The 16,477-nt window shown below is 36.8% G+C and overlaps 1 long non-coding RNA gene across 1 annotated transcript; it reads left to right on the forward strand.

Moving 5' to 3' along the window:
- The first annotated feature begins 1,566 nt into the window (after positions 1–1,566).
- Positions 1,567–8,125, forward strand: LOC149916982 (uncharacterized). Its single transcript, XR_016468516.1, has 2 exons — positions 1,567–1,639; positions 8,034–8,125. It is a non-coding gene; the product is annotated as an uncharacterized LOC149916982 (long non-coding RNA).
- The last annotated feature ends 8,352 nt before the right edge of the window (positions 8,126–16,477 follow it).

Consider the following 16,477-nt stretch of genomic DNA (forward strand, 5'->3'; position numbering starts at 1 on the left):
AATTTTTGAAAAATACTACTATCAGATTTACTTCTGCTGTTACTCAAGGCAAAATTATACATATCAAATAACTTAAGTATCATCGTTGAAAGTTTTAGTAGAAAAGAAATGTGAAAATAATTATTAATGGAACAACTTTTAAGATTCTAAGTTGTTTAGCTCTTTAACAGTAACTCTTACTGTTGGAATTAAAAAAAAAAAAAAATCGAAAAAAAAGCCAAGCCCTCATCTGTAGGGATGTCTTCTCAAGATACTATATTAAATCTTCATCCGGAACATAAATTTATAATGTAGCTATCATTACAAACTCAAATAGAGAGACCACGAATTGAGAAACTTTATGGGTTTTGAGCTATGAACCAATAATTGCACTAACCCTCCCCTGTCTGATGAATGTCTCGCCCTCTGTTCCTTGGGATACAGAGTTTCTCTTTCACCTAAAAGCACTCTTCTAAAATGAATTACTTGAATGAAGGAGTGAGTGAACAATTGAATTAATTTTATTCATTTCTGAATGAAATAGTGTTTTATTGAAGAAGTCATTCTTTCGGGTCATAGGCAGGTCAATGTTACAGAGCACGTACCTTTTCTTAGACAACTGGAAATCTGAGAGGAGCTTCCATATATTCCGTTGTTTCTCAAGGTCTAAAATAGTTGCAGATTTCACTGTTGGGTTAAAACTGAGAACCTACTGATCTGTCAAATCTGATGACTTGTTCTATAAATCCTGTAAAAGTCAAAAATATGTCTTGTCTCTTTCCTTCAACTGATGCAGTTTAACTCTGCAACAGAAAGTGTTAACTTTGTATTATGTAGATTAAAATAACTGTATAGGAATGGGTATATAAGTATGCAAAGATGTTCTGTGTAAGTGCATCCACTTTCAAAATACTTCAACTATCTTGGCTTTGCTAGAACACCATAAAAGTTGAGCATGAGAAGTCATGAAAAAAAATCAAAAGAAGCAGAACTTAATTTCTAATATGAACATTTGATGTTAAGCTCTTAATGCAACGCACAAATTTAAACGCGCACAAATTTAAACGCACACAAATTGTGCAACACACAAATGCGGGGTTTATCATATGCGAAAGATAATTCTTGTTCTTCAGATAGATTTTCAGAACCATATACTTTCATCCTCTTATAGAGAAGATCAGTATGCAGTGGCTGTGGAAGTGGGGTGTATGGGAACTGCTGAGTCAAGGCCTGAACCTCTGATTGACCACCTCAGGCGAGCAAAAGTCAGCCCTGGGAGCACTGGTGAAGGCAATTCACCTGTGCTACTGGAAGGGGTGGAGCCTGGCTCCACCTCTCCTAAACCCCATTTAAGAACTGATTACGACTGGGGAAGGATTTCTTTTGGAGATCACTCTACTGGAGTTTTCTCAGCGAGCCCAGGACAAGTATCTTTGCATACTTACATACCCATTCCTATACAGTTATTTCCATCCGTTCTTCTTTGGTGTGATAACCTGTTTAGCCTAACTTTCTTGTGTATTTCTTAATTATAACATCTGTATATTCATTGAATATATGTAGGGTTAATTTCTTTGTTCTGTATGGAGGTTGCACGTGGAGTAGAGGGCAGACCTCTTAGTCCTGGCTCATCACCCACATGAATCTGCAGCTCTGGCAGGTAGGTGTCTTGCAGCACCTTTCAGATGACACCCATCTACTCTGATGGATGCTCTTTATTTGCCTTGAATGAGCACTATTTTTTTTTTTTTTTTTCCCCAATGTATAATCGCATTTATATTCCTCTTTTCCTCACCTTCAGTTTGAGTTTTCTCTTTGTCTAGCGTGGACCCTATGGCTCTTCTTTTGCCTCTGCCTTATGATGTACCTTACGTCCTCTGTCAGAACCTTTTCTGAGTGAGCTCTGGATCTTGTTATTACAACTTCCTTTGACTCATAAAGTGGACAACACATTACAGTTTACAGAGTCATTTTGTGTGTATGTTGTCTCTTTTTTGTTTGTTTGTTTTTCCACAGTGCAACCTGGAATTTACTTTACAGTTCTCTGTTTAAAACAACGAAAACAAAAACCCATCTCCCTAGTTCTTAGTGATACCTCAAGCAGTTCTGTCTGTTAAGAAAACTTCAAGAAAGCTATTTTAGATGGACTGCTCAGAATATTTCTATGTTGTGCTGAAAAAAAAAAAAAAAATTGGAGATCACAGGTCATGTTTTGAAGAGTAGAATAGTTCTAAAGCGAAGCTTAATATCACAAAAGACTTCATTTTGATTCTAGTAGGTAGGGTAGATTACTGATAAATATTTCCTTTGGAAAGATGCCTATTACATGGAGATTTGTCATGGTTGCATCTCTTGTTTTGAGAATCGAAGAGTTCAACTCTAATTTATCAATATAAATGTATGCCTACCACCTTTCACTTAAAAGGGGAAAATGGAGTACAAGGATTGACTTGGCCATTCTGGATTTGCATTCTTGAAAATTGCTCAATCACTGTATTGTCAGTGTTTTTTAATGTTGAGAATTTTATTCTGTTAAACAGTGTCAGTTGGAAAAAAGGCGTGATAGATCACTAGGCTGGGAAAAGCCGGTCCTTGAATTCATTAACAATTCATTATTTTGATTTAGTGAGTAGTTTTAAATGCTGCTTCTAGTTTGAGGGCACACGCACGTACATACAGCACTACTCAATGTGAGGAAACTAAAAGGAAAATTCTGATTATAGCTCATATTTTTGGGGTTGGTTTCAGTGTGAAGAAACCAGATAATGCGTTAGGTTAGGGTATGATTCTTTAGAAGCGGTAAGTAATAGGGCAGTGATGACCCAGATAAATCATCCACAGGGCTTGATCTGAACACAGTGCAATCAGTCAGGGAAAAAAAAAAAACGTAAACTTTAACGTCTTTCAGATCAAAGGTACGGTAAATCAAACGTTATATGCTGAATAAAACATACTGCTTCTCTTAAATCCCTCTTTGTGTCGGCAGTGAGAACCTTTCTTTCGAAGGTACTAAATTTGAGGAAACTGAATTTTAAAATGCTGAGATGGAGACAAAAATTTTGAAGGACTTTGTATTGAGAAATTCAGAAGTTCAGTACTAATAGGTATTGACATTTCAGTATTGGGAGTCCTCATTACATCATATGATGTAATAGCTGTTAATTTATCAAACGGTAACCAAACATTAGTGGAAGCAGTTCGTGGCTACAGAAGTATTTTCCTAATAGTTGTGAAAATGTTGTTTTAAATTGCTGTTTTTCTTTAGGCTTTTTTACTTAGGGACTGCATGGTAATTTAGTCAGTGTGCACTAAGGGATGCAAAAGCCACTGACTAAGTTCAAAAAATTTGCTTGAGAAGTTCAGGTATGTCAGGAGAAACATATAGAATAGTAGATCAATCTAACGCTAACTTGTATTTCTGTTTCAAATTTTCTTGTCAGTGATCGATCATGTTGTGCTGCAGTTTACTGCTCTTTTTCCTATCAGTCATATTCATTGGTGTGAATCCAGACTAAGACTACAGGCTTTCATGGAATTGCTCTGCTTTTACAGAAGTATATCTGAGATAAAAATCCTGCACTGTTTTAATGTGCCTTCCTCCCAGTGAAGCCTCCCTTCTCTATACTGATGGAGTTGCCAGGGCGTACTTTCTCTAGACTGATGCTTATGGCACATAAATAATTTTGTAGGTACATTATATTAATATAAATTATCACAGTATTGGTTGCTTCACAGTGATTGTTTTCTTTGCAGCCCAAGTGATACGTGCTGGAATAGACAGAGTGGCACGTATTCCTGTTTAAGTTTTACTGCTAGTACTGTGTTAAGTAAAGCCATATTAATTTGTAACTTGAAGGGATTTTGTTCCGTTCTTCAGGCTTTTTACATGCATTCTCTTTTTTTTTTAAAAACAAATGAAGGAATCTTTTCAGTAGGTTAATGTGAATTATTCAAGGATTTAATTCTTATGTCATTTTTATTTTTATGTATTTTCTCCTTAAACTGTGTAGTCACAACAGGTGAAGGCTGAAATGAAAGAGAAAATATAGCGACGTAATAATGAGAGATGAAACTTCTTTAAATTTGATCTGATGAAGAAAATGCAATAACTGCTTTGAATAAAATTTTAACTGCATATTTAGTGCTGCGTTACGTGAGCCAGTAAAACATTATATCACCCTGATTTTTACTGTAATTGTAGAGACTGATCCTACCATGCAGTAAGGGCCAAATTCATTCTCACTTTTAGTTGTCATATGGGGGATGGTTTTAAAACCATTGGATTGTGGTTCAGTATGATCTTTTTACCTATAAATAAATAGCAGCAATATACTGCAAGCTCCTTCTGTGTCACCCTAGAAGTCTCTAAAAAGGTTGAAGTGCCCCCTCTGATGTAAAGTTACTTGTATGCATCATAAGCTTTTAGTCTTCGCAATTGTGCGAGTTCATTCTTTGCTATTTTTCTGATGGCACAGCTGATGTACAAAGAAACTAATATGTGCTCAAGGTCGGACAGAAACCTGTGGCAGAAGGTAGAGTTGAAACACTCTGACAATTATGCTTTCATAGATGGAAGTAATTCAATTCCGGTGTATGTAGGAGTAAATATTGAAACTGGATAAATTATTCACAACAAACATGTTATTCTCAATGTTTAAATCCTCTTCTGCGTAGTTTATTTTCAGATTGTCATAAATGTGTGTATTTATCGGAAATACTCAAACAACATATTCTCACACACAATATTTGCTGAGGTTATTTTCTGCGTTCACTGCTAAGCGTTCGTTTTCAACCTGAATTTTCTGATGCTATCAAGGATTTGATGTTTTCAATCTTCTCAGTGTTTTCAAGACTATTATAGGTTCGTTTTTATTTAAGCACCCACGACCACACACACTCATAAGAATAAGAAATATTTGTCATTTTGGTGACATTGCTGAAAAAGAGCACTTGAATACACTATCTTGGGGAAAGAAGATAGCCAATCTTGTCATTGCCACATCGTGAAGTTTACTCGTGTATTCACGACTTCTTTTCCTCTAATGTTCACTCAGTCTAGTGTACAGAATATCTATAGATATATTCTGATGTTTTGCTACTGCCTGTGACAAAAGTACAGTTAATTAGGCATGCTGAAAGGAGAACTTAGCTGCTTTAATATGCATTGCTTCTGTCACAGAATATTCAAGCAGCGGTGGTGAATCAATTTCGAAAACTCCAAGTAGTCTGGTTAATATAAATTAAATTAAAAGCCCAAGACTGCTCGATATGCATTTTTTTTTCAGACCGTGGATGAAATCCTGCTTAAAAGTTCTCTGACTGCCACAATTAAAAAAAAACAAAAACAAAAACAAAAAAAACACACAAAAACTAGATCATATTTCAACAAATTCCCATTTAAATGTCATGAACTTTTCTGTATTTTCATCCACATCATTACTGATTTCTGAGATATCTGTGTATGAACAGAATCTCGCTCTTATTTGCATATGCCAGATTCTTTAATTGATTATAAGACACTTTTTTTTTTTTTTTTTTTTTTTAAGAAATAGTAGAAACCAAGTAGAAGAAAATTCTTCACTGTTGTTGTTATTTCTCTAAAGGTAAATGGAATTGTGATCCTGGCACTGCAGGTTCCTGGTGAAAAGAGAGTGATTTTTCCCTTCTGGATTTGAATTCCGCTTATGTAGGGTTATCGTTACAGAGATAGAGATTCAAAATCAGAGGGTTTGATCACACTTGAAGCTTTTACATAGGAAAGAGAGATTGGAGACCCACATAACTCTTTTTTGGACTTTTTTTTTTTAGTCTCCAGATTTTGCCTGATTCTCACTCATTTTCACATGCAGGTTTAAATCCATTTCTGAAAGTTGTCATCTAACTGCTTCTCATTTCATGTGACGTCTCAGCACGTATGAAGTATTTAGAGTAACGTTAAATGTATAATGGAGAATTAGGCTGGGAAGACCTTAAGAGGTCCCTGACCCAAAATGAAATTAGCAGATGCTGTGGGATCCTAGTCAGATAGGTATTGAATCTTTCTGTGAGTATGGAGATTGCAAACCTCAGAAGACTCAACCTATTTTTAAGACTTTTTTGATACCTAACCTGAACCTTATCTCTTTTCTCACCTGCCTGAGAGTAAAAAACATCACATTCTCTTTCAAATAACTTTTTGAATTTTTGGTGCTTATTACCATTCTTCCTTCAGTTTTCTCGGTCTCCATTTCTTCAGGTTTTCCCTGCAGTTTATGACTTCTAGGCATCTCACATTTCTGTTGCCCTACCCTGGGCTATCTTTCGCAGCGTGCTCATACTGAAGAGCCGTGCTTGCTCTTCTGTCAGGCACTGCTATCCCACTGAGGCAAGGCAGGGATCGGGCAGAGCACAACAGTATCACATCATGATTTATTCTGATATCTAAACTTAAAGATGAGCGGTGCTTTTTTTTTGTACAATATCATTGTACTGTTGACTCATATTAAGCTGGTTCTGTGTAATCAGTTTTCTGCAGAACTACTATTTTCCTCCCTTGAGTTTTGTGAAAATGAATATATGACTAAATGACCTTCCGCTTGTCCCTAGGAAATAGCTATCCATCTTTTCGAGTCATTTCCCCAGCTTGTCAAGATCAATCTTCCATGCGTGTGAACTCCTCTTTAGGTCACATTTGACACATACTCTCCCTTTATATTTTTCTTTAAAACACTGTACAGGACTGGAGCCAAAGCTCCATCCAGTTAAGTACACCCATTCATCCATTCAGTGCATCCCACTAATGCAGTCTGGTCTCAGTTTACCTATCTTTTTAATGAGAATGTTCTTTGGGAAACGTTGGCTAACACTTGCCAACACGTGAATGTTCTACTTCTCCTCTATTTGTAAGTAGGCTAGTAAAGAATTTTAAAGCTTGAAATAGTCAAACATTTTTATAATTTCAAGTTCATAAGCACTTATGGAGTATTTCTTCATTGTAAAAATGTTTCATATTATAATGAAAATTTGCAGTAAAATGCATTTTTTACTTAAATTGTTTCTTCCTTTTTGTGCTCTATTTCTTTTTATCTTCCCTCCTTTATCAGATGAAAAAGATAAAGGGAAGAGAAAATAGAAATACAGAAATAGAAAATAGAAAAAATGATAACTGAAGTTTGCTGTGTAACTTCAGTGATCTGTGAGGGAAGTGCAGTGCTCCTTTTCGCAGTGTATGCAAGTGATACTGAAATCTGCCCTCCTCTGTGCAAGCCCTGTTCATCTACTAATAACCTCTTCGACTCGTGAATTATCAGCATACCTGCATAAGTTTCTCTATCTTCTGTATTTTTAAGGAAACAGTTTTTTTTTTTTTTTTAAGCGAAGTTATACCATAGAAATAGGCCTTCCTTGGATTCCTAAACCATGCATAGTAATTAATGGTAATATGTATCTAGATTCCAAACAAAACAAGTGAAGCAAACTAATCTCTGCAATTCCTTTTTTTCTCCGCTTTCCATTATAAAAATGGTATTATGTCTGCATGAGCAAACACTGAAACATTAGACTGTGTCAGTGCAATCTTAGTTTGGCCCTTGTGAATATGTTTTTAGTATTGTTTTTAATCACATGATTGTATAGTTTTTTAAATGGAAATCATTTCTTATTCTGCACATAATGAATAGTATTCTTACATTTTCACAACCTGCTATTACTTGGATTGTTCCCCTTGCAATTCTTGAGTCATCTTAATCCTCTTTTTAAAAACTCACCCATGACTCAAGTGCTTTCCTATAGACAGTTGTTTTATCCACAAAGCAAACAAGGATTTTTTGACATTTTCTGCCCACTCCATCTGCCTGCTAAGTAAAGCAATTTAGAAGTATCACTAATGGATGTGGCTGAACACACATAGAAAATATCCCCATCTTGCCCCAGTGCGTCTTACTACAGTACAAGCGATAGCAGAAGACAAGCCTTTCTGCGTTGTGTTTACCATAGAAAATGATGATGCAATATGGGTGGCAATGCATGATTTCTGCTTAGCACGCTGCTGTCTCTTCTCTTTTCTTCCATTGCAGGCTGTCTTCATGCTGACTCATGTTTCCTAACGGGGCTCTCCGACACAATAACCCACAGCACTGAGAACTCGTAACTTCCCTGCACAGCAGAGCTCACAAAGTAGATGTATACAGACTACAGTATTTACAGGAATAATCTATTTCCCAGGACTTAGGACTTCAAAATGAAATCAAAGCTCACAAGCTCCATTTCCCTACAAAGCAAAGTGGGATACAAATATCCTCATGCCTTGTTACTTGCCTGGGAGCAGCAGCATTGTATAATAGAGAAAATAAAAAGCTCTAGCTGGACAGTGAAGTTTCTTCTCAGGTTGGCTTGGGTTTGCAGTAACGAGATAAAACTTGGCATCCAACTGGCTTCTCAGTTGGCTGGAGTAATACATATGATGATTGCATTCATTTTAATGATAAGTCTTTAAGGGTATTGAATTGATCCTTATAGCAGGGAGGGATTTCAGCATCCTTTTTACTTTTGGGGGGAAGGGAAGATGTATGGTAACTGCTGAGTCACGGCCTGAACTGCTGATTGAGTACCTGGGGAAAGGATCTGGTCAACAACCTGGGAGCACAGGTGAAGGCAATTCAGCTGAGAGACTGGAAGGGCCACCCCTGGTGCACCTCTCTTAGACCTCATTTAAGGGCAGACTGCCAGCGGGGGAGGATCTCTGGTTGGAGATGCCTCCTTCCTGGAGTTTTTCTCACAAGCCTTGGTCTTTGGAGATGGGTGAGCACTTTGCTTTTGTAGTATCTTTCTATCTCACTAGTTCCCTTGTCACTACGTTTCTTGTAACACCATTCTGTTGTGCTGATCTTCCTGATTATTACATGAGGGATGCTATTAATAAGGCTTTTATTTCATAATTTTATTTGTAAAATACACTTAGAAACACTAGTTTTCTGCTTTTCAACATTGGGAATGCCTGAAGAGTATTAATATGGAGCACACATGATGTGTAATTCTGTGCCCTAGAAAGTAATCTCTCTTGCTTTGTTTTCAAAGAAAGTTCAGGTTGAATTCCTGTTTCATCTCTATAGTTAAGTATCTAGCTATGAATGGTAAAGCCTTGTACGTGTATACACTTCGCTATTATTACCTTCCAATTTTTTCTTTTAATTGACTTATATGTTGTTCCTTGCCATTCAAGAAGAGGCAAGGTAGCAGGAGTTATGTAAGTTATTGTACTCTCTGTGCAAAACAGCTTGAATTGAGGTAATGAGGGACACTAAGCACATATAGCACAGCTTCATTGCTGTCTTGCTCACCTTGCGTGGGCTGAGAAGGCATAGAAATAATTAGATGAGACAGGAGGAAAAAGTGTATACTCCTTTACACTGAAGTGGAAGAGAAGACTGATTTCTATGAACTAGACAAGGCAGAATTTTCCTGTTGAAGGGCTGAGGCTTAACAGGGAATGCCTAGCAGCGGTGGCTGCGTAGTGTTGGGAGGAAGGTTGTTAAAGCCGATGCCTGATTCAGTGACCAAATGAGTTGGCTTCTCTCATCCGTTTGTGGCCATATTTGAGGAACTGAGCTCCGGTGGTTTTGTTGCTGAAGTTACGGCGGCTTTCAAAATGTCCCTGGCTACAGAAAACAGCTTGGATTCTGAAAGAATCTACAGGACTAATTCTGTAAAGAGTGTTATCTTGTGTTATTGTCACGCATATAATTTTCTTATCTCTTTAGCAGTGAAAATGCTTTTATTTCCAGCTTTCTTTTTGTAACATTACGTTGGTGTAATGGAACTAACCTCTGATAAGAAGTTATTGCTATTTTCAAACTTCATGAACAAATACAGATTTCCAAGACTATAACGTATTTACAAGTAGCTGTAACAAGAAACGTGTTTTTCAAAAATAATTTATCAATAAGGTGCCTCCTTTCTTAATTGTGGAATGGAATGTCCATCAATATACACTCACAGCATTCACTTTTTTGTTTGTGAACTACAATACAAGTTGTTATTATCAGTATTGTTTCTCTTTGCTGCTGTCCTTGGTATGTGGGAATAGTTTTTAGGTAAGATCTCATGAGAGCTTTTCCTTTGAAGTCTCCACTCACAGACGATTTGTATCATATTATCTTAAAAATTCTGTTGCCAGATGTTTCAGTTAATAAATATTTTCACGAAATATTGGCAAGTATTTTTTGACAAACCCTGAAGTAGACAAACCTTTCCTTTCATTATGAGGCCAAGACGAAATTTTTTCATTGACTCAGTTTCCAGGGTAGATTTTAATTTCCCCAGAGAGAGCAATTGTATCGATAAAATGAGACATATGCAAAATGGTGATAGACCTGTGATACCTGCTGAAAGAGTTGAGAATATTTCATTGCAGATACATTTTATGAAATCCATTGTATCCTCTTTTCTGTGGAGTTGCATAAATTTCTCTTGGGTCTAAGAAGAGGTTAAGACTGGTTTTATGACGAAGACCTTGAACAGGAGGTCTGCCAAGGATCTTGACTAGCTTGTTGAGCTGTATTTATCTTTATAATACTTAACTTCACCATTCAGAATGAGTGTAATAAGCATATTTGAGGAGGAATTTGTCCTTTACTTTTCCCTCAGCTCACTACTCATTGGTGAAGTGGAGCTTATCTACTTTACAGGTTTTAAAGTAAATGAACATATGCATTTATGGCCCCATCTGCTTAGGCTCATGCAGATGTTTCCAGCTGCTGAGTCTTTCTTGCATGTTAATTTTGAGGTATGCTCTTAAGGGGAAGCTTCAGGTTAACTTGAACAAGCCCAAATCCGAAATGAACCTTTCTGGTAACTTACACTTAGCCTTTTCTACTGATAAGCACAATAGAAAGGAAACTGAAGAGTGCAGTTGTTTAGGAAGCTTACCCTACAAAGTGTAAGTGGTGCTTGTACCGGTCTGTATTCGCATTCAGGGCCTGGTTTTCATCAGTTTGCAAAGGAGTAATGTCAGTTTAGTGCAAAACTGACAAACAAGCCTGTGGTTTCTATAGAGATGTTCTTTTTGAGTCAGGTTTCTTGCAAACCTAATTAGCTCCCAGGATGGAGTAGTTTGTTGTCCAGTTTATTGTCATTTTATGATGAAGGTCCAGTAACAGCTTAGTTGTACTGTGTATGGACAGTGCTCTTCTAATGGGATATAATTTGATGAGAATTCTACATCATTGGACAAGCAGAAATAAACTTCCATATTTTATTGACTAATGAAACAGTAGGTCATAAGCTCAGTGAGTGTAGATCAACACAGCTGACTTGGAAGACATCAAAGCACCAGCAGTTTATGCCAGTTATGTTATTGCAGTTGTTTGTTTGTTTTTGAGAGTATTTTTTAACATGTTAGCCTGAGAAAGTAAACAAATCCCTTCATTGTTCACTGCTAATTCGCCTATTTTGCCTGCTTAAAATTGATTAAATCTACTACAGAATATATAAAATTGACAAAATTCTTTTGGAAAATATAGTATTTCTGCTAAGAAAGAAAATTATTTTGCCTTCTACTGCCGGAACAGCAATTTCAGTATCTACATAAATGACAGGTAGCTTGAAGAGTTGTGTTGGGGGGAGGGGTGGGGAAGCCCACAAAATAAGATATAATCCTTGAGAATGTACTTGGCAAAAGTAGGTTTTTTATCTGGTTTATTTTTTCTTTACAATGGTAATATACTTAATGTATGCGCTCAGTATTTTCTTGGGTCATATTGCTCAGCTCTCCTGCCTTTTTTCACCATAATGAATAGGAGCAGCCCCACGATTCAAGGAATATTCACCAAAATTGTGCATCTGAAATGGTTATGTAAGTCTACTGCATTAAATCTGTGCAGAGATGGAGCAGCACACAACTTCAGAGCCTGTTTTCAACTTCCTGGCAGGTCAAGGAAGAAAAGGGAAAATGGTTCGCAAAGTCATCAAAATCAGATTTTTCTGACAAAAAATAATATTGTTCATGAAAACAGTTTATTTTATTTAAATGTAGTTGATTTCCTATGCAAGTTCTTAATCACTAAAAAACTAAAAAGTCAGTCTTCACCTTTTAATTTCTGTGTCTAAAAGCGTTTAGATCCATTTTATTCTCCTGATTATTTCACTGGCTCACTAGATTAGCTTCTTGGTAGAACTTGCCTTAGTTTACTATGGTTTCTGATATGACATAAGGCATTTTTTTTACTAGCAATACATTAGTCAGTAGTATTTATTTCTGTTAGTGGAAATAGAAGCTGAAGGAATAGGAATATCCTTGGAGTTTCTTCAATAATGAGCTGCTAATCACTTTTTGTTTAAGTTCTCCCGCAAATATATACTGGTGCAAATAGCTCTGGGATTTTAAAATCTTCCCGTGAGCTCCCAAAGTGAACTCTGATTGTCTAGATGACCCACTGCTTAATACTTTAACCCTTTAAAAATATGATGTTTTTTTTCCTGAAATTTGATTTGTTGTCTTGAAATAAATCTATGTTTAAACCAGAAATGCAGATGGTTGTGGAAGCGGCCTTCAAAGAATAAACAGAGCTAGGTGAATTTCTCTTAAGTAGTTTAATGACCAATTCAAAGACCTCGGAAATGTTGAGAACAAATACAGTTGTTTCAGAACAGCATAGATTAGCAGGTATCCTTTTCCATTCTTGAAAAGCACTTTGCACGGCTGAAGTAACTTACTTTTAGTAGTAGCCTGTGACCTTCCTGTGCATCTGCAAGTGAAGTCTTTGTCAGGAGTGTTCAACTTTCTCCAGATCTGTTTTGTGTTTCAAAAAAACCTAACCAACCATACAGCAGCATATGCAATTGCATATGTAATCTAAGAAGGCACGAAAGCAGAAGAAAAACGTATGTGCCACAGTCAAAAAGTGATAAATTGGGGTGAGGGAAGAATCTGCTCATTTTGATGTGCAGATGATGGGTGAATCTTTAATAACCGTTTCAGCGTGGTTCCAAGTATATACAAGTCAGCATATATGCCTTAATATGTTTCCCCTTCCTTAAAATATTTTTTGAATGAAACGTTCAGTGGAACATTACTTTACCTGTTTTCTTCCAGAAAAGTGGCAGTTAACACCAACCCTCATTTAGGAGTTTCTGCACTTGCAAAATACTGTCTGAACATCCGAATGCTCTCTAGTATTCTGGAGGGAGCTCTTTAACTCTTCTTGTCAGCAGCTGACATCAGTGTTATATACTGGTCTTCACAGGAGTCTTATTTATTACAACAAATCAAAGCGCTGCCAGGGTTCTCATCTTCCACAGAACTTTACATGTCATCTGTTGTGTGAACAGAAAAATGAAATATCTTTTTTCAGTTATAGACCTGATTTGTGTGTAGAAGTATGTATGGCCTAAGCTGAAGACAAAGTCACTCACACCTAGTCATGGGTGTATGGGTATATAGAGGGTGAAACTTGCATATTGCAGTTTACACAGTTGACATCTGGGTACTTAAGGCTGCAGAGAGAATGCTTACATAGCTGGAGTCTGGTTTGTAATACTGAACTATGTACATATATTCGAGGGGGAAAAAAATCAATAAAACAACTGTGGAGTAATATTCAGACCACGTATAGAAGTAACTTAATTATTGTCCCTTTTTCCCATTAGGTGGAGTTATTTGCAAGTTTTTCTTTACAGAGTAGGTTTGGCTATTTTTTGTTATGAGCTTGATATGGAAATGTATCTGAAACCCTCACAGTTCAGTAAGCTGCGAACATCAGGGTCCATCTTCTACAATGAGAGGCGTGGAAACTTACACTGGTGGTTCCCAGTTGTTTGGTGAACCTTTTCATTTTATGTGATTAATTGTGATATTCCCTTGAGTGAGGCATCCCTTTTGCATTCCTCTGTGGAGATGCTTTTGTAATCAGCAGTCTGAATGCGACCACTCTGAAACTGGACATGGAACGCATCTGTTTAATGTGTGGTGCAGAGCCGGCCCTCTAACTTATTGGAATAAATAAAACAGATGCACAAATGGAACTTGGACTTGCTGAAAAGTAAGCATCAATCTACTAAGAACGGTATTTTTTTTTTTTTTTACTCTGTATTTTATTAAATAGGATGTCTTCTAGGGAAGAGAATGAAGCATTGAAAACTGATGTCAAATCACTCTTATGACCACAGTCATTTGGAGAAAATAAATAACCTCCTCGTTATGTCATATCTTGCAGGTTGGATGTTATCCTGAAGTTACTCAGTGGTTGAATTAGAACAAGAAAAAGGAGGTACTTTTTCAGGTGTGTAACTAATAAATCTACTGAAATTCAGTATTAGGGCACTCGAAGTATGTCAAACTATTAAATGATTTAAGGAGTAATTGAATTGAAGGAAGACAAGACTGTCAAGGACTTAAATTTAGTGATAACCATTATAGCTAATAGACTTGTGGACTACTCTTAGGTTGCTATGGCAGTTGTTCATATCAAGTCCACTAAAACCAAAGTATAGCTTTTGTCCTTGATTGACAAGAGAATTTTTTTGTCCGTGAAGACGGTGCCTATGATTTAACTCTTAGGAAGTATGAGTCATATTTTGTTGTGAAATTGAAGGCTATTTGATATCATGTTGTCAGGTAACAGGTTGCCATTGAAAAGCTTGCAACTGCTTCTGTTTTAAGTGAGATTAAGTTGTTATGAAATGAGTGAAGAAATAAATGAATGCGTCTTAATGATGAGAAAATAAGATGCACGCGTTCTAAATGGCAGAGTAGTTACTGCATTAGTTTTGAAAGCATCTCTTTATTTTATGACCATCTTCTGAGAATTCAGAGGCCTGTTTGAACAGTGCAAGTGCCCCTTATTTATTTCAGCACCTAAAGCATTATGTATACATTTGATACAATTATATAATGTATTAAAGGAGATTTTCCTTTGCCTCATAGTCTTGCTTCAGTAAAACAGAAATCATCATCATCATCTTAGAGTGTTCAGTCTTGATTCTTTCTATTCCCACAACAATATAGCATGAAATGCATATTTTTGCTATTGCATTTCTTTTTTGTCATACGAGCAAACCTAAGTGAATGTGAAGGGCAGTAGCTCAGTTGCTCTGTGATGGCAGACAATAACTGCGATTGCATTGGAGCATCTGGTGGCCAGTCATTAGGGTGCCTTAGGGAGGAGTGTCACTGCACAGAGCTAGTCTGTAGGTCTAGTAAAGTCAGAGGGACCCATGAAATGAGTAGAGGGTTTAACAGAATTTGACGCTGCTTTTTTTCCCCTCCGCTTTCTTAGTCCCTCTTGTGGTAGCAAATGAAATTGCTCAATAGCTGTTTGATCTTCTGGGGCACTTCAGGTACCACTTCGTCTATGCAGTCATCTGTACAAAGATCACCCAACAGTTGCTGATGATGATCAGCTATCTTATTCATAAGGGGAGATTCTGAGTAAAAAAAAAAAATCACTATTTGAAGAAAACTGCTTTCACTATTCTCTAAATTCCAAGTTTGTAAATCAATGGAAACTTTCCTGCTCTGAGTTACTGACAGACTACGTACCATAAAGGTTTCAACTCAATTGTCAGTACGAAATAAAAGCTTTTTCTGTTTTTCTTGAAGGTTTCCAATAATACTTTTTTAATGTAAATAAACGCAAACCCTTGTGTTGCAGTACTAAGTATGACAAGAACTGTACCTCTTCAAAAGAACTGAAATCCATTGTCATCTGTAGGCGGAATCACATTTTTATAGTATTGTGCAATATTGATTACCTTTATGTGTTCTTCTGATACTTTTGGTTTCCTGCCTTCCAGCTCCTGCTTCTCCTTGTTGGCATTGTCAACAAAAATAAAATAATAATAAAAAGCTTCTTCAGCAGAGAGATTTCTCCAAGAAATATGGAGAGGCAAGCAGTCTGAGAAGCAGAGAACAGGGAAAGATTACCGCTTGGCTTTGCTCTGTTTGTCCTCTTTCTGGTTGCTGAACACTCTTAAACTGTGAAAAGCCTTCACCGAGTGCTGTTTCATCTCACATTCTTCTTAAATATGAACAGCTGCAGCACTTCTGTTTTCACAGTATTTCCTGGGTATTTCCCTGCACTCTCAGTCATCTTGAGCAACAGGAGCTTGTGCAGGATTATAAGGCTGGAACCCTACAAGAGTTCTGTACAGCAGCATATCTATTTTCCCCTATAAATTCTATCCCAAGCATTTTAGTTTGTAATTATTCTAATTATATGAAAGCAGTATTAGCATCATGGTGTTAAGAGGGAATCACAGAATGGCCGGGGTTGGAAGGGACATCGTGAATCTCCATCCCCACGGGCAGGCCCACCAACCTCTGCATTTAATCAACTGTAATTAACAGAATTCTACTTGAGAATTGCTGTTCCATAAATTCATAGGAATCATGAGTATAACACGCTAGTACAGCCTTTGTTGTTCTGAGAATCTTTGTGTTGTTTAATGTCTATCATTGTATCTCCTTCTTATCCTTGCAATTGCAGTTTGTGGCGGTTCAGTAAATACTGTGATATCTGTGACT

Source organism: Phasianus colchicus, chromosome 8, assembly GCF_987193195.1.
Source record: "Phasianus colchicus chromosome 8, bPhaCol1.hap1.1, whole genome shotgun sequence".
Lineage (NCBI taxonomy): Eukaryota > Metazoa > Chordata > Aves > Galliformes > Phasianidae > Phasianus > Phasianus colchicus.